Consider the following 18,838-nt stretch of genomic DNA (forward strand, 5'->3'; position numbering starts at 1 on the left):
TGGTGAGAGAAGAGGGAGAGGGATACACACACATGTGTGGGATAATTCACCAATTCTATTGTCAAATGCATAAATCACTGTTAAAATTATAGGCACTGAAAGTACCTATAATCTGTGTTGCTTTTGTTTCTTTTTCTTAGATTACTAATGAGATTGGACATCTTTTCACACATCTCTTGATGTACCTCATCTGAACCACTCAATTTGGTTTTTGCCCATTTGGGGATGAGTTGGCAGTATAAAGGTAGGTGTTCTGGAGTCAGACTCACCCACATTATTTTATGTTAGTGTGGTTCAGTAACTCCTTATTCCTTTTCTGTAAAATGGGACTACTGTAGCACATATATTCGATGATTGTTATAAAGGCATGTCACTCATATTATTAGTTTTTTATAGGTTGTTAGCTATAGCAGTTCTTTAAGTGGTATATATATTGTCTTAATTAGGGTTTCTATTGTGATAAAATGCAGAAGCAACTTGGGGAGGTGTCGCGTCCCACCTCGACCAGCAAGGATGACGCAACCACCGGAGCTCTTCTCACTGCAGTTTATTCCAGGACTTCATTCACAGCAATCTATCTCTTTACAAACCTCTCTCCCCGGGCAAACCTCTCCCAGCCCTTAAGTAGGCATGGGCTGCCAATCCCTGATTGCCAGGTGGGCACTGCCCATAGGTTCACGCATATGCAGGCAGCTGATGATCATTGCGTGATCAGGCATAGGTCAGGTCTTAGACATAATTAGGAGCTGATTATCAGATGTGGCTCCATGCTGCTCTCTACAGGAAGGAAAGAATTTATTTCATCTTACTGTCGATCACTGAGTGCAGCTAGGGAAGTAACTCGAGGCAGAAACTGACGCAGAGACCATGAAGGAGTGCTGATTACTGACTTGTACGTTATGGCTTGTTCAGCCTGCTTTCTTATGGCACCAAAACCACCAGCTCAGGAGTGGCACTGTCCACCCTGAGCTTCAGCCCCCATCAGTCATCAATCAGAAAATGTACCACAGGCTTTTCCACAGGCCAGTCTGGAAGAAGCATTTTCTCAATTGAGGTTCACTCTTTCAGAATTACTCTAGCTTATGTCAGATTGGCATAAAGCCAGCCAATACATCGATTAAAACTTTTTCTATGCTATTTGTTGCCCCATCTTGATTCATTCATTAATTCATTAAATGTTCATTCATTGCCAACCAACGTGACATTTGTGGTATTGGTGTGCTAAGTGCTGAAAATCCTGCCGCACAGAATTGGAAACTGTGGGTATACTGTGATATATTTAACCATCTTTTAACAATTGAAGATGGTTTCCAATTCTTCTGGAAGGTGTTTAAAATAGAGATACAGAGACAGGTAGGATTGCTCAGTGGGTAAAGGTGCTGGACACCAAGTCTGACAACCTGAGTCCTATCCCTGATAACCGTATGGTAGAAAGAGCAAACCAGCTCCTGCGAAAATTACCCTCTCTCCTCCACACATGTGCTGTGGCACACATGCTCTTCCCCCACACAAAATCGATCAGTTAGTCAATGTAATAAATAGAACTATAATAATTCCAACCTCCAGTGCTTTATCTAACTAACCTCTTGCTGCATTGTCTCCTGAGTTCAGACTATAACCCTTGAGAAACCCCCCCTAACCCACACAGGATATAGTTCCCGTTTTGGGAACTATCTCCCCTTCTAGAGTTTATCACATCGTGTCCTAGTTGAATTGCTTTATGTCTTTTTCCCCAATCAGATGCTAAGCAACTTGAGAGGGCTCAAAATCACTAGCAAAAAGGTCTCAGAGAGGGGTTTGTTGTATTCATTTGCATCTTTTTCTAATCTTCTCAACCTATTCTGCCCATGCTCAGGGAAGAACTGGGAAGATAAAACCCACCCAGATTGGCATAGCTCCAGTAGTGAAGAGGAAGAATGCTAAGTGACCCAATGGGAGAAACTGGAGCTTCCCCGGCTATTGGGAAGGATGCTTAAGTTGAAACTAAGGTATTCTGTGGCAGGCTAAGAATGTGTTCTGTTGTAAGTACTTTATGTACCTAATGAAATATCTTAACAAGCCCAGTATGGTAATCACAGAACTCGAGAGACAGAGGCAGGAAGATCTCTCAGGATATCTAGTCCTGCGTAGTAAAACCCTGTCTCATATAAGGATATCTTGGGCTAGAAAGATGGTTCTGTGGGTAAGAGCACTTAATACTCTCACAGAGGACCCCGATTAAATTCCCAGTACCCACATGGTAACTCAAGACCTCCTTCATCCTCTTCCTGGTTCAGATGAGTACTCGAGAATGGGCGGCTTCTCCCTCTCCTCCCTTCCCTTCTCTCACTCCCCTCTTCTCCTTGTTGTCCTCCTTCTCTGGTGGTTACATGATTCTCCGCTTCCCAAGAGATCAAGCTGTGTGTGGAACAGACCATGTTCCAGCCCCAGATCTCTATGTGCTAGGTGCTCAGGGACCGCTTCCCTAACTCCTTTCTACTGTTCCGGCTCTACTTGGATTAACTTGTTCTGTGCTTTTGTTGACGTCTTACTTGCCTCAGAATTCCTCTAGATTTATGGTGCCATTCACTTCTGCATTTCTGGGATCAACCTGACAAAGAAGTAGCTATTCAGGTGATGTGAAGTCGAAGAGACTTTAGTGAGCTGGTTCTTTCAACTATTTATAGTGCACTTAGTTGCATGGCAGCGACTGTCATAGTATCATCTGCATTTTAGATTATTTTTAGTATGACTTTCCCAGCAGCTTGTTGAAGCAGTTTATAAACCATAAAGTAAACTCATGGTAGAGAAAGGGAGGTTTCAAGAGATGGGTTGTAGAAGGCAATAGAACACATGAGATAATAGAGTGGAAGTAAGATACTGGGAGTAAAGGAATACAGTGGGGAAACAGGAGGTCAGAGAGATGGGGGAGAAGGAGTGGAGAATCAATCAAAACAATGTATGAAAATGCCACGAGGAAACAGTTAGTTAATATGCTAATTAAAAAACATAACTCATGTTAAATATACAAGTCAATGATTATTTGTGTATTTACATAATTGCACGATCATTACCTGCAATGCACAATGTTGGTTTTTAAGAATGGTATTATTTGATTAAAGCATATGGATACTCTAGAAATTAAATTTGTTCTTTAACAACTTCATACATATATGCCATGCATTCTGTTCTGCTCTCAGCCCCTGTACTCTTCTCTCCTTCCCTCCCCTGTCCACTCCTGCTTCACAACTAATCTCTTTCCCACATTCATGGCTTTTTGCTTTGTTTGTGTCCCTCTGGATATGAACTTGAAGATTCTTATACATATTATCAAGTATTTTTTTAAAAGCTGTAGCAGTTAATGATAGTATCAATAGTATATGACAAATCAGAGTTGAGAAAGATACATGGAGCTTTGTTGAGCATTGTGGTGGGTCAGGCTCACTATTATCTTTCTCTTTTATTGGCTGCAATGCCTACCCAGATTCTGGAGTGCATATGAGCAAGTAGTTGCTATCCTCATGATTCCTTATAATCCTGTTTCAAATGTACTATCATTCCTTATTCTTGTGAACTTGATTTCTGAATTAATTTAAATAATACACTTATTCTCCATCTATATTGTAAGATTTGATAGAGCAAGCCAGTAAACTGATTTGATACCCAGGCCATTTGATAGTGGCAGTTAGGTCACTCTTTAGCAACTTTTTCTATGCTATTCTTGACTGCTTGTATCTTTACTTCTTTCCTTATCAATTTTTAGCAATTAATGTTCTTTAAGTGGTATAGAGTAATAATATTGGGAGTTCACTTTTAATATATGGTTAGGTATATATGAAATTTCAGAGTATAAAACTCCCACTTAAAGTGCTGTAAACATTTTTTCATGAGTATATAAACTTGGTTTTGGAGTTAAGGTGATTTATGACAGACTAAGAAAGGATACCTACTTTTATACGTAATTTATATACCTAATAAAAGTATCAACCAGGCTTGGTAGCACACACCTTTAATCCCAGCACTCAGGAGACAGAGGCAGGATCTCTGTGAGTTTGAGGTCAGCCTGGTCTACAAAATGACATCCAGGACAGCTAGGACTATTACACAGAGAAACCCTATCTAGAAAAAAAGCCTCAAAAAAAAAAAAAAAAAAAAAGCAAACAATCGACATAGCCCAGTATAGTGGCACAGGCCTTTAATCCCAGAACTTGTGAAACAGAAGCCGGAAGATCTCTCTGAGTCCAAGGCCAGCCTGGTCTACATATCAAGCTTCAGGATAGATGGTGCTACATTATAAGATCATGTCTCATAAAAAATATTGGAGGCTAGAGAGATGGTTCAGTGGTTAAGGGCACTAGTTGCTCTTTTAGAGGACCCAGATTCAATTCCTACCACTCACATGATAGCTCAAGACCATCTGTAACTATAGTTCCAGGGGACCAATGCCTTCTTCTGACCTCCACAGATATTATGCACACATGTGATATGCAGACAATACTTGTAGGCAAAACACCCATGCACATGAAATAAAAATAAATCTTAAAGTAATTTTTAAAACTGTTACTATCAAACCATGGAGATAGCTTAGTGGGCAAAGGCATTAGTTGTGTAATCCTAATGACTGGAGTTTGATTCTTGGAGCCTGAAGCACAATGAATAGAAACCCAGATACAGAAATTGGAGTTCAACCTGAAGGTCAGAAAAGCAAAACAGCTAGCCACTAGCTCTTACCTCTACCTTAGTCTGAAATGGGGATCCTGCCTCCAGGAACCTCAGAATGAGACTGAGACTGAGAGCTGTCTCCTTCCATTTTATGATCCTCTCTAGTTCTGGGATTAATGGAGTGCATAACTACCACCTAGTTTCTAAGGCAAATTAGTGTGGCTACTGGGATTCAAGTTATGCATCATTGTGGCTACTGGGATTAAAGGGGTGTGTCATTGCTGCTTGGTCTGTAAGACTGGCCAATGTGGCTGTTTTACTTTTCTGATCCTCAAGCAAGCCTTATTTATTAAAATAGAAATGAACTATCACTACAGGAGCCCTCATAAAAGGCTGGATGCAGTGGTAGGCATCTGTAAACACAGCGTTCCTTCAGTGAAATGGGAGGTGGAAACTCAGAAGCCAGGTAGCCTAGAGTATGCAGAATAGGACTGGATCTACTAATTTAGTCCTTGATTTCTGTGTCTGCTTTGTACCAGCATGATGATGTTTTTATTATGCTAGGTCTATAATGGAACTTGAGTGCAGGTATGGTAATCCCTCAAATACAGCTATTGATATTTGACAAAATACAATATATGCCAAAAATACAAGCTGAAGGAAAGACTTTATCTCAACAAATGGTATGGCAAAGTCATGTCCATCACTCTGTGCAAGAATCAACTCCAGCACCAGGTGTGGTGACATATACTTTTAATCTCAGTATCTGGGAGGCAGAGGCAGGCAGAACTTGAGTTTGAGATCTACCCAGTCTCCATAGTGTAGTGCGTTCCAGGACTGCATAGAGAGACCCTGTCTCAGAAACAAAACAAGCAACTCCAAATAGATCGAAGACCTCAATGTGAAACCTGAAAGACTGTAATTTCTAGAAGAAAACATAGGGAGCACCCTATATAATATAGGTATAGGCGATGACTTTGGTCAGGAACTAAGGCCAACTGTTGATAAATGGGACCTCCTAAAACTGCAAAGCTTCTGTACTGTTAAGGAAACAGTTAGGTGAAGAGGAAGCCCACAAAATGGGAGAGAATCTTTGCCAGCTCTACATCTGATAGAGGATTAGTATATATGTGGAACTAAAAAGAAAAACCAAAACTCTAAACTAAACACCAAAATAAACAAACAACCCAATTAAAAAGTAGGCTATGGGACCAAACAAAGAGTTCTTAAAAGGGGAAATAAAGATGTTTGGGAACTATCTATGAATGTATTCAGCATCCTTAACCATCAAATATATGCAAATTAAAACGACATTGAGATTCCACCTTACCCTAATCAGAGTGGCTAAGATCAAGAAAACAACTAACAAATGTATGCAGGAATGTATATGGGGGAGTGAACCCTCATTCACTGTTGGTGGAATTGCAAATACCTCTGAAAAATCAATATGGAAAATTCTCACAACACTAAAAATAAATCTGTATGACCCAGATATACCACTTCTTGGCATATGCCCAAAGGACTTGACGTCCTGCTCCACAGATCCTTGCTTAGCCATGTCATTGTCACTTTATTCCCAATAACTGTGAATGGAAACAGCCTAGATGTCCATTGACTAATTAATAAATAATCAAAATATACATATTCAGACTAGAATTCTATTTAGCTATAAGGAAAAAATTAAATCATGAAATTTGCTGTTGAACAGATCTAACTGGAAAGTATTATAGTGAGTGAGATGGCTCAGACAAACACTGCGTGTTGTCTTTTATTGTGCATCTTAGCTCCAAATCTTTAGATCTGAGTATATCTTTGAATAACTACAGAAGCCAGGGAAGTAGAAAGGGACCATAGGGGAGAGAGAGAAAGGGAACATTCAAGAAGGGGAGAGGAGGACATACATAGGTTCTTTGAATCGAATTAGAGCATGCAAGATGATAATGTTCTTCACAGGAGCATGGACTATCTAACAAAATCCCCAGTGCCTAGCTGGGTAGTGGTGATGCACACCTTTAATCCCAGCACTCGGAAAGCAGAGACAGACAGGTCTCTGTGAGTTCCAGACCATGCTGCTCTACAGAACAAGTTCCAGGCCAGCCTAGGCTGCAGAGTGAGACCCTGTCTTAAAAACAAACAAAGCAAAAACCCAGTGCCAAGCAAGTGAAACCTCCCTTCAAGGTTGGTCACGGGGGTCCATGAGACCCGCAAAACAATATAGGTTATTGCCTTTGCCCTTGGCTGTCTCCCAGAACTTAGAGGTAATCTTGCTGAAGAAACCACACACTTGAATTATAGGACTTGGATGAAGTTGCTGCTGACCTAGACAAACTCTCATAGAATCAGAAGATGCTATTGCAAGTGCCAAGGAAGAAAAGTAATTACAAGTCTAACTAGGTACAAAGTCTACAAACAACAATGACTGGCATGGCAAGACATCCCCAGCGGACATAACATCTGGAACAAAACAGCTGCAACACACATCTGGATTACAGCTGGATCACACAGCTGGATCACACATCTGGAATACATCTGTGCTGTACATCTGGAACACATCTGGATTACAGCTGGATCGCACATCAGGAATACATCTGGGCTGACCATCTGGAATACATCTGGGCGCACATCTGGAACACATCTGGTTTACAGCTGGATCGCACATCGGGGCTGAACATCTGGGATACATCTGGGCCGGACATCTGGCCTGAACATCTGGAACACATCTGGATTGGACATCTTTACTGTCTGTTGAAGTCTGTTGGTTTTAGATTATTCCCCACAATATGAAAACCAAGTAACCCAAGAGTCTAATAAAATATAGTTCATATTTTAAAAAAGTAAATGAAGTTTTTAGAAAATCTTTTTTATTGAAGATATTTTTTTAAATATATTCTGATTATGGTTTATTCTCCCCCCCCCAACTCCTCCCATATACTCTCTACCTCCCTATTTACACAACTCCATGCCTGCATTCTCCCTCTCTATAGGAAATAAACAGGCAAAGAAAAGAAACCATAATAAAAAATAAAAAGCAGAAAACACACACTCCATAAAAACTTTCCCTCTTGCTTAGGGAGGGAAGCTCACATCCACCTCCCCTTCTTAGTGCTGGGACCCCAACTGGCTTGAAATTGTGCAGGCCTTATGAGTTCATATGTACATCAGTTGTGTTGTGTCTAGAGGGCATTGTTTCCTTGGCATCTTCCATCCCTTCTGACTCTTACTGTAGTTCTGCCTCCTTTTCAACTGAACTCTCTGAGCCCTAAGGGGAGGGGTTTATTGAAGGCATCTTCTTAGTGGAAACACTAAGTCCTATTCTTTGCCCACTGTCCAGTTGTGGATCTCTGTGTTATTTTCCATCTACTACAAGAAGAAGGCAGCTTCTCTGATAATGGCTGAGTGAGACATTGATCTGTGAGTATAGATAACAGAATTTCACTAGGAGTCTTTTTATTGCTCTGTTCCTTTAGCAGAACAATAGTATTTGGTTTTCTCCTAGGCGCATGGCCTATCTAGTACTAAATTCTTGGCCAGCCAAGTAGTACCAGGTATAGGTTCCATCCCAATCAGAGAGTGATTACTTCTCTCACATCTGTACCACTACTGCACCAGTACATCCTGCAGGCAGGTCACCATTGTAGATCACTGGATTTCTAGCCGGATTGGTGACTACCTTTCTCCTCTGGTAGCATGCAGAGTATGTTCTAATACTACAAACTCTCATTAGTAGGGATGAAGGCTCTGGTTAGGTACCAGCTCGACTTCTCCAGCTTTAATGAGGTAGGAAGTATTGTCTTCAGCTGTAGGACCTTACCATCATTTTGTGGAGAGCAACCAATTTCCTTGGCAATAGCCTGAATTGTTTGGAAGTTTCCGTGGGGCCATTTGACCAACAACTCAATTAGATGTATTCTAATCTCAGAACTAGAAGCTTCATCTGAACCTTTTGCTCCCCATTTTTGATGATTCCATTTATATTTCTTTCACTTATGTATAAATATTAAGAAGCTTCAGGGCTGGAGAGATAGCTCAGCAGTTAAGGGCACTAGCTGATCTTCCAGAGGACCCAGGTTCCATTCTGAGCAATGGTAACTCATAACTGTCTGTAACTCTAGTTTCAGGAGATTTGACACCTTCACAAAGAAATAAATGCAGGCGAAACACCAATGCACATAAAATAAAAATAAATAAACCATTAAAAATGAGGCTTCTTCTATAGTAGGTTTCCATGTGAAGAATTGTGTTGTTGGATTTTGGGTGGATATTGCATTGAATCTATAAATTGCTTTTAATAACCTGGTTATTTTACTATATTAATCCTGTCAATCCATGAGTGTGGAATGGTTTTCTGTCTTTTGATATCTTCAGTTTCTTTCTTCAAAGACTTGAAGTTTTACCATACAAATTTTTGACTTGATTGGTTAGTTACCCCAAAGATATTTTATATTACTTGAGGCCATTGTGAAGGGTATTGTTTCCCTAATTTCTTTCTCAGTCCACTTGTCATTTGTCTATAGGAGAGCTACTGATTTTTGTGAGTTAATTTTGTATCCAGCCACTTTACTGAAAGTGTTTATCAGCTATAGGAGCTCCCTGGTGGGATTTTAGGGTTGATTATGTGTACTATCATACCATCCGCATATAAAAATTCTTTAACTTCTTTCTTCCCAATTTGTATCTCCTTGATCTTACTGCTTTAGCTAAGACTAAGTAAGTAGTATATTGAATAGCTATAAAGAGAGTGGACAACCTTGTTTTGTTCCTGATTTCAGTGGAATTGCATTGAGCATTTAATTTGATGTTGACTATGGGTTTGCTGTAAGATACTTTTAATATGTTTCAGTATGTCCACTATTTCTCTTATATCTTTTATCATGAAAGTCTGTTGGATTTTGTTAATGACCTGTTCTGTGTCTAATGAGATGATCATGTAGTTTTTGTCTTTTGGTTTATTTTTATGCATTACATTTTCAATTTACATGTATTGAATGATCTCAGCATCTCTGGGATGAAGCCTAATTGATCACGGTGGGTAATCATTTTGATGTGTTCTTGCATTTGGTTTGCAAATATTTTATTGAGTATTTTTGCCTCAATGGTCAAGAGGGAAATTGTTCTGTAACTCTCTTTGATGGGCCTTTACGTGTTTCAGTGCCAGGGTCCATGTGGTCCAGTAAAATGGATTGGGCAGTGTTCTCTCTGTTTCTAGTTTGTGGAAAAAAATTGAGGAATAATGACATTTTTCTCTGAAAGCCTGTTAGGGAGATTTTAATGACTGCTTCTATTTCACAAGGGGTTATAAGTCTATTTAAGTTGCTTATCTGCTCTTGATTTAACTTTAGCAAGTGGTATGTATCAAGAAAGTTATCCATTTCTTTTACATTTTCCAATTTGGTGGAGTACAGGTTTTTTAAATATGTCCTTATGATTCTGTTGCTTCCCTGGGTGTCTGTTGTTATGTTCACCTTTTTATTTCTAGTATTGTTAGGTTGGATATTTTCTCTCCACTTTTTAGCTAATGTGGATGTGAAAATCTTTCTGATTTTCTCAAAGAAGAAACTTCATTAATTGTATTTTTTTTGGCTCTTTGTTTTTATTTTATTGATTTCAGTCCTCAGTTTATTTCTTGTCATCTACTCCTCTTGGGTGTGACTTCTTCTTTTTGTTCTAGAGCTTTTAATTGTGCTGTTAAGCTACTAGTATGAGATGGCTCCATTTTTTATGTAGGTACTTAGTGCCATGAACTTGTCTTACCACTGCCTTCATTGTGTCCTATAAGTGTGGGTATGTTGTATATTCATTTTCATTCAATTACAGAAAGTCTTTAATTTCTTTTGGAACTTTCGTCTTGACAAATTTATCAGTAAGTAGTGAGTTGTTCAGTTTGCAAGAGTTTGTAATGTTTCTGTTGTTGTTGATATCCAGCTTTAATCCATGGTGGTCTGATAGGATGCAGGGTGTTATTTCAATTTTCTTGTATCTCTTAAGACTTGCTTTGTGTCCAAGTATGTGGTCAAGTTGGAGAAAATTACATAAGGTACAGAGTAGAAGTTCTTTTGTATTTGGGCGAAATCTTCTATACATATCTGTTAGGTCATTTGGTTTATAATGGCAGTTATTCCCAGCTTATTTCGCTGTTTAGTTTTTTCCTGGATGACCTGTCTACTTGTGAGAGTCAGGTATTGAAGTCTCCCACTATTAAAGGGTGATGGTTAATACATGGTTTAAACTATAGTAGTGTTTCTTTTACAATCTTGGGTGCCATTGTGTTTGTGGCAGATATATTAAAAATTAAAATGCCTGTTGGTAGATTTTTCTTTTTATGAATATATAGTATCTTTCCCTATCTCTTCTGATTAGTTTTGATTTCAAGTCTATCTTGTCAGACATCAAAATGGCTACACCATTTTGTTTCTCAGATCAATTTGCTTAAAATATTTTTTTCCCAACCCTTTACCCTGAGGTAATGTCTATCCTTGAAGTTAAGGTGTGTTTTGTGGATGCAACAAAAGGATGAATCCTGTTTTTACATAAATTCTGGTAGTCTTTGTCTTTTTATCAGGGAATTTGAGGCCATTTATGCTGAGAGATATCAATGACCAATGGCTTTTGATTCCTCTTATTTTGTTGTTGTTTTTTTTCTGTATGTGTCTTTCTCTTCTTTTGACTTTGCTGGTTTGGGATTATTTAGTTTCTGTGTTTTCTTGGATTTAGTTCACCTTTTTAGGTTAGAGTTTTCTTTCTGTGGGGCTGGGTATATAGATAGAAATTGCTTAAATTTGACTTTATCATAGAATGTCTTATTTTTTTTATCTATGATGATTGAAAGTTTTGCTGGATATATTAGTCTGGGCTGGCATCTGTGGTCTCTTAGAGTCTGCAAAACATCTGTCCAGGCCCTTCTGGCTTTTAGAATCTCCATTGAGAAGTCAGGTGTAATTCTAATAGGTCTGTCTTTATATATTACTTGATCTTTTCCCCTTGCAGCTTTTAATATTCTTTTTTTGTTCTGTACGTTTAGTGTTTTGATTATTATTTGCTGAGGGGACTTTTTTTTTGTTCAGTCTGTTTTTTTTCTATATAATCCTTGTACTTTGATAGACATCTACTTCTTTTTAAGGTTAAGGAAATTTTCTGCTATGATTTTATTGAAAATATTTTCTGTGACTTTTACCTGGGTGTCTTCGTCCTCCTCTTAGATATTGTCTTTGTAGTGTGTCTCAGATTTCCTTGATGTTTTGTGAGAGGAGTTTTTTGGATTTAACATTTTCTTTGACTAGTATATCAATTTCTTCTAATGTGTCTTCAACACCTGAGATTCTCTCTTCCATCTCTTGTACTCTGTTGGTGAAGTGTGGTGAAGTGTAATTATGTCTAACTTTAATAAAATGTAAAGCCTTTGTGTCTGGCTTTGAGGGAAATATTTCAGCAAAGCCTTTGTTATGTCTGGGTTAATCAGTACAGGCTTAGAAATTGTTTTGAGACTTTAAATCTTGAAGAAATGTCTTTTTGGAAAGTCTGCACTTGGTGTTACTGCTACGTGAGAGCTTGCAGGTGCACCGACCCTTGTCCTAAGACACCCCTGGCTAATCTGGAGTTTTTACGTTTGATTATGGCCATAATCAAAATGGACTGAGATTTGTGTGGGTTGTCTGCTCTCATGGGCAGCAAGAACAAGATGACTTTGGTAGTTGGAACCTTTCCCAGCCCCTATTAGCCTTACACATATTTGAATAAAGAAACTGGAGTGAACTAGCTAGGTGTTACTCTTTTCCAAGAAGGCTAAACCCCTCTGCTCTTTTGGCAAATGAAGACTTAACATCTTGGTGAGCTTTTTTATGTCCTGGAGCACCTGAGACAGACATCAAACAAGAGTGAAGCTGGCCTGCGTGGTTCCTGTTTGAGCTCCTAAAGTTTTCACTTCCAGTTTCATCTTAGTTTGAGTTTTCTTTATTGATTCTATTTCCACTTCATGTCATGAACAGTTTTCTTCATTTCCTCCCATTGTGTTTTCCTGGATTTCTTTAAGGGATTTATTTTTCTCTTTAAGGAGCCTTATCATATTCATAAACGCTGTTTTTTTGCGTAATGATGTGACCTGTTTATTTTAAATGATTTCCCAGTTTGCCCAATGATTTAGCAGGCTTTCTTTTACTTTCATCTCAAACAATCAACATACTTTTGTATTTTATTTTAACTATGTATGCTATTTTGACATTTTATTAATACCAGATTTCAATATGTTGACCAATGAGTAGTACAGATTTCAATTAGACTCTTGGTAGCTATGGTCTCATTGCCGGATTCTTGGGATTTTGGTGATGATGACTGTTCCTTCAGGCCCTGTCTCCAGCCTACTGTAAGACTTAGGCAGCACACTCCTCCATTCAAGGCCTCTTTATTGTCTTCAAAATGTAAATGTAGATTTTTGTCTGTAGGTAAGTCCATGAGACTATGGCCCATCACTTTCATATACTCTCGTTTGTTTCTGTTCTTTGATGAACAGAGCCTAGTCTTGCTATGTAACCCTGGATGGTCTCAAGCCTCAGGTATTCCTCTTGCCTCGACCTCCAGTGCCATTCCAGGTGTGATTCATCACAAATGTTTTACTATCGCTTGCATTTTTCCTTCTTTTCAGTTTATTTTCTCTCGTTTGCTTTTATTTCATCTGTATTTGCTACTTCTTTACCTATAAAGCATAACTTTCCATACTCAAACAAACATGACTTTATTAAAATAAGCATGAACTCAAATGTTCTTTTTTTTAAATGTTCTTTTTTTTATTGATTTTTATTGAGCTCTACATTTTTCTCTGCTCCCCTCCCTGGCTCTCCCTCCCCCCTTCAGTCCTCCCCCGGTGTCCCCTTATGTTCCCAATTTACTAAGGAGATCTTGTCTTTTTCTACTTTCTACTTCCCATGTAGATTAGATCTATGTAAGTCTCTCTTAGTGTCCTCACTGTTGTCTAAATTCTCTGGGATTGTGAACCCAAATATTCTTAATCTAATGCACTTAGATCAATAGATAAGACTGCTTTCCTTAAATTTTCATTGATTCCTACCTTTAAAAGCCAACCATAAAGTCATGCCTTAAAAATAAAGAATCTACAAGGACAAAATAGGCATTTCAAAGTAAAAAAAATGCAATGATCTAATTTACTGTACAATTTATCAAAGTCAACAGAAGACAGTATAAGAATAGCCAAATTCAAATATATCACTTACAACTTCTCCTAAATAATACCATTGAAGAACATGGATTTTCAGATATCTGTTCATCAGCTCCAAGAAAAAAATAGAGAGATATGTGGGACAGAATGGGAAGATAAGTTTTATCTTCCCAAATAGAACTACATGGGTATCAGGAACTCAAGATTAAAGTTCTAAAGCAGAATTTTAGACATAACGATTTGTTGGCTCTGGGGATAAACCACAGTCATAGATAACATGGGGTTTAATCCCCAGTACCACTTCACGAAAGGGGGGATGACTTTTTCTTTTTTTGGACAGAAACCGGATAGGGCATTTCTCAATAATAGTTTGCTAATTGTGTTAAGAAAAATTGGACATGCCCATTCCACCAGGAGTCAAATGAGCTCTTCCCATAACACTGTCTCTCACATTATTAAAACAGTATGAATTATTTGGGTCAATTTCACGTTTAAACTATTTTAAATGATTAGTGTATGCAGAATTATTAGGGCTGAGTTATTTAAAGCTATTTGAATCATCATGATTGTATTTCCTTAGGCAAATCTGAGTGTCTGTTCTGACAGCGATGTGGTGAGAATATGTGAGACCCTTGAAATCTTCCCTTTAAACACATAATCTGTGTGATACAAAGAAGTAAGAAGCTCACATCTTACATCTTAACAAAGAGCTGTGTGCAAGCCTTACGAGGAAAAAAACTAGTAACAACATGCACTGCCTGCTTTAGCACTGATACCCTACATAGGTTAAGAATGTAACATTAAGCAAAAAATGAAAACTATTGTCATTTTACCAAAGTAATAAAACAGAAAACGGAAGAAATGAGTCTGGTGTGGATCCCAGAGATCCCACTGATTCTGAACCAAATTTTAATACAAAGTCATCTACATACAACTTTCGTGACTGTTTCTTCTAGAAAGATTCAAAACAAATGAGGCGAGCATGGCCTACCTCATCAAAGACAAACATCCACATAACTAAAACTCCCGAAAAGTGCCTCAGCAGACTGCATCATTCCCCTGGTACATAATAAGTGAGGGGAACTGAAAGTGACTTATTTGGCTTTTTGGGATCCTATTCTCTTTGGATGTTTACCTTGCTCAACCTAGATGTAGTGGGGAGGGCTTTGGACTTTCCACGGGGCAGGGGGTCTTGCCCTCTCTAAAGATTGGTTGGGGTGGGGGAGGGTGTGCGGAGGGAGAGGAGGAGGAAGTGGGTGTTTGGGTTGGTATTTTTTTAAAGTAATAAAAAAAGAAAATGACTCCATTCAGAGGCAAACGAGACAATGAATGTCTTTTCAAATCTAATACTTCATAATTAGAGAAAAGCAATCCTAAATATACTGTCTTTAAAATTCTAGAGTTAAGATAACCCCATTATCTTTAAATACTAAAAACACAATGGGCCTACACAAACTAGTTGTCTTTTGCTTCTGCATAAAGGCTGTTTTAAGGTCTTCCTTTAATGCTTCAGCTCTGTTGGAATATTTGGGGCCTGCTACAGTAAGGTTGCTGGGCTCTGTTGGAGACATACTGTCCTGGATGTTATTGATTGTGTTTTCGTGCTGGTGTGTAGGCATCTGGGATTTCAAAGACTGTAATTCTAGATGTGGCATGATCTTTGTTGAATGTTCTTTGTCTTTGTTGTGTGGATGTTTTGTTCCTTGGTTTCTGTCTCCTTTCTGGTTCTTAGAAGAGTGGTGTAGCTGTGTGTGGCCTGTAAGAAAATTTTCTGGGGCACTAATAGGTGTAGACTCTGGGGGTTCCAGGCAAAGTGTGTTTCTGGGTATTGCACCCTGAGACTTAGTGATGGGCATGGACTTAGGTCGGTGGAGGAGCTTCACAAGAAGTAGGTGTTCCACCAGGTTCTGCTTAGTTTGTCCCCTGGTAATGAGGGAAGAGTGCTCCAAAGTTGGGGAGGAGACTGGGGGACTGGCCTTGGAGGAGTGGAGGAAGAGGTGACGTTCTGCATTAGCCTCCTTGCTTCCCTGGTTAGAGTGGCCTGTGTGTTCCTAGGGGGGTGCCTGCTGGAGTTCGGGGCTGGAACAAAGCAATGTTGTGTGGAAGGAAGTTTGAAGATGAAGATGGGAGTGGAGGTGGGGGGTGGGGGGGGTGGGGGGGAAGGAAGCCTGCAGTCGTGTTCTTCTGCAGAGCTGGGGGCGAGACAGGGGCATTAGATGTGGAGGAGCAGAGGGAGAGGTGAAGATCTGTAGTCAGCCTACCTGTTTTCCTGCCCGGTGGGGGGCCTGTGACTTACCAGGCAGTGCCTTCTGGATTTGGGTTGGACCAAGGAAAGAGTTGGGAGAGGGAAGTTAGGAATGGAAGATCTAAGGGAATCCACTGGAGATGGGGGAAGGGAGTATAAAGCCTGCAGCAGTGTTCTTGTGGGGAACTGGGCCTAAGACTGGGGGCTTGGATTTGGAGGAGCTGAGGAACAGGTTAGCCTGTTTCCCTGGCCAGTGTTGCCTGTGCCTTTACAGGGAGTGCCTGCTGGATTTGGAGACTGGAACAGAGCAATGACTTGGAGGAAAGAGGTTTGAAGTAGAAGATCTGTGAAATTCACCAGAAACGAGATGGGGGACAACTGCCACAGTTTTTTCCCCCCTGCGGAGGTGAGGATGAGGCTGGGGGATTGAACTTGCAGAAATGGAAGGAGAGATGAAGATCTACAGTTAGCCTCCCTGCTTCCTTGGCAGAAGCATGTTTTCTTTCTCCATCCCATATTGAACTAGCAGGGGAAACCATATGAATACAAGAAAATGTTTCAAAGCACTTACTGTACTTCCAGAAACACAGCAGAGGACCCATGATATTTCAAATGGTGTTTAAAGCATGAATGTACCAGATAGCGAAGAAGGAAGTAGGCAATCCAGGTAGAGTATGTTACAGCAATACAATCAAAGTGATATGATTCGGGAGTCATGAGTTCCCTGGAAAAAAAGAGTTCATGATTGCCTGCTAATTCATTTTCTGGTGGGTGATTTGGTGGGTGATCTGGGCCCTTAGTTCTTCTGCATGTCATTACAAGTGAACAGTTGCTAAGAACTTGGTACCTGCTCTCCAACTGCCTGGATGAGACATACAGGACTTAATCATTGCAGAACTTGCATTGTCCTTGCCATAGTTTAGCCTTCATCATCTCTTCCCTCCCTACCACCTGTTGGTACCTTTCTAGGTCAGAAATCTGAACATGCAATCTGCTATAGATGTCTTCTCTAGTGGTCAGAAAACAACCTTTGTGAATTTTTTGGAGTTTCTTTAATCTTACCTGTTGTCCTGAGTCCACCTATACTTCTTTTTCTACTGTAAGTGTTTAACAGTTTCTTCCTCTTTTAAACAGTCGTTGTCATTTGGTTTAGCTTATGAAATACTCTAATGCTCAGTTCCGATGCCGTCTATCTAAGAGACTATTCTTGTTTCCATGTCATACAGGCTGTGTCTCCTCTGTGCCTCCTGGGTTCCGTCTGTGTACCTGCTGCTGCTGTTATTTTATTGTCCTTTTATTATTTCTTCTTTATATTAGTTCTTTCAGGATTTCACAGATATATTTTGTTTACATTCACTGCCCTCTCCCAGTGCCCCGCCCCAGATCATCCCCCATAACCACCCATCTTTGTGTATTCTCTTTAAAAACGTCAAGTCTAAACTTCGCTACTCCTGTACTCTCAGATCTGTTTGTTGCCTTACAGTGAAACCTGGTTAACCCACCCGAGGCCATACCATGGACGGCCTGCCCTTTACTGAATGGAGACGAAGAGGTGGATGGGAAGGGGTTAGATGGGAGACTGGAAGGGAGGGCAGGAGGAGAAGAGGGGGGAGGAAACTGTGGTCAGTTTGTTAAATAAATGAAAAAAATTAACTAACTAAATAAAAAGAAAATGGACAGTTTAATTATCCCCTCAGCTAGGGGTGGGACTTTGTGCCATCCCCCTCTCTATGTTGTCTGTCTTGAGCTCATGCAAGCCTTCTGCATGCTGTCGCAGCTGCTTTGAGTTCGTATGTAAACACAGTTATGTGAGTTCAGTTACCCTGCTATGTCTGGAAAACACTCGATCCTTGCAGCCGTCTATCACCTCTGGTCCTTACAGTCTTTGTCCCATCAAACCCGTGCCTGTCCTCTTAAGAAACTTTGAGCTCTTCGAGAACCGGACTCTTGGGTTATTTGTCCTTTTTTGTATCCTTAGCCATCTAAATCATAGTAAGCATTCAACACATGTCTGTTAAAATAATGTCTATGAAAAGAGAATATAAAATGTTTGTGACAGTGGTTAGCTATCTGAGACTTAGCAGAGGTCACAGGGTTTTCTTAATCAGACACTGCCTTAAAAGTACCAGGCTTAGAATTCTATCTTGAGTCCCTAATACATGTGTTCCTACCCCTATTTTCTATGATTCTTGAGAACCCATTTCTAAGTTCTTAAATGCTCACTAATCTATTGCTATATCCCATATAGACAGGACTGACTTTTTACAATATTTTTTGAAATTATAATTGCATCATTTCTGCCTTCCCTTCCTCCAGTCCCTCCCATGAACCTCTGATCTCTCTCTCTCTCTCTCTCTCTCTCTCTCTCTCTCTCTCTCTCTCTCTCTCTCTCTTTTTTCACACACACACACACATTTATATATGCCTAAATATATAAATACAACCTGATGAGCCCATATAATTTTACTTGAAGCTATGTTTTCAGGGATGATTAGTTGGTACTGGATAACTAATTGGTGGGCTCTTCCCTGGGGAAGACTATTTCTCCTGTTCTCAGCATTCATTAGTTGTCTGTAGATCTTTGCATAGAGCTGGGGATGCATGATCTTCTTCCCATTCCACTTTGGCATGTCTGTTGTTGTCCTGATTCCGCTCATGTTTAGGCAGCCATGTCACCTATCTCAATAAATGAGCCCATCATCCAAGCCTGGGTAAGAAACTTCCTGACTGTTTTACCAACTTTCACGTTTATTCTTGTCGAACATGCCAAAGAAATGTCTATGATG

The 18,838-nt window shown here is 39.7% G+C and overlaps 1 long non-coding RNA gene across 4 annotated transcripts in view; it reads left to right on the forward strand.

Moving 5' to 3' along the window:
• The window catches only part of LOC126492166 (uncharacterized), a 78,186-nt gene that overhangs the window by 6,475 nt on the left and 52,873 nt on the right, over positions 1-18,838 (forward strand). The window contains exons 3-6 of one of the 4 annotated variants that reach the window (XR_007589533.1): positions 141-244; positions 1,856-1,988; positions 16,327-16,458; positions 16,635-18,381. This is a non-coding gene — a long non-coding RNA (uncharacterized lncRNA). Of the gene's footprint in view, positions 1-140; positions 245-1,855; positions 1,989-14,387; positions 14,868-16,326; positions 18,382-18,838 lie in introns of those variants that run through there. The other 3 variants (XR_007589531.1, XR_007589534.1, XR_007589532.1) reach the window with 3 other exon arrangements.

Source organism: Alexandromys fortis, unplaced genomic scaffold, assembly GCF_014885135.2.
Source record: "Alexandromys fortis isolate MF-2015 unplaced genomic scaffold, M_Fortis_MF-2015_v1.1 scaffold_295, whole genome shotgun sequence".
Lineage (NCBI taxonomy): Eukaryota > Metazoa > Chordata > Mammalia > Rodentia > Cricetidae > Alexandromys > Alexandromys fortis.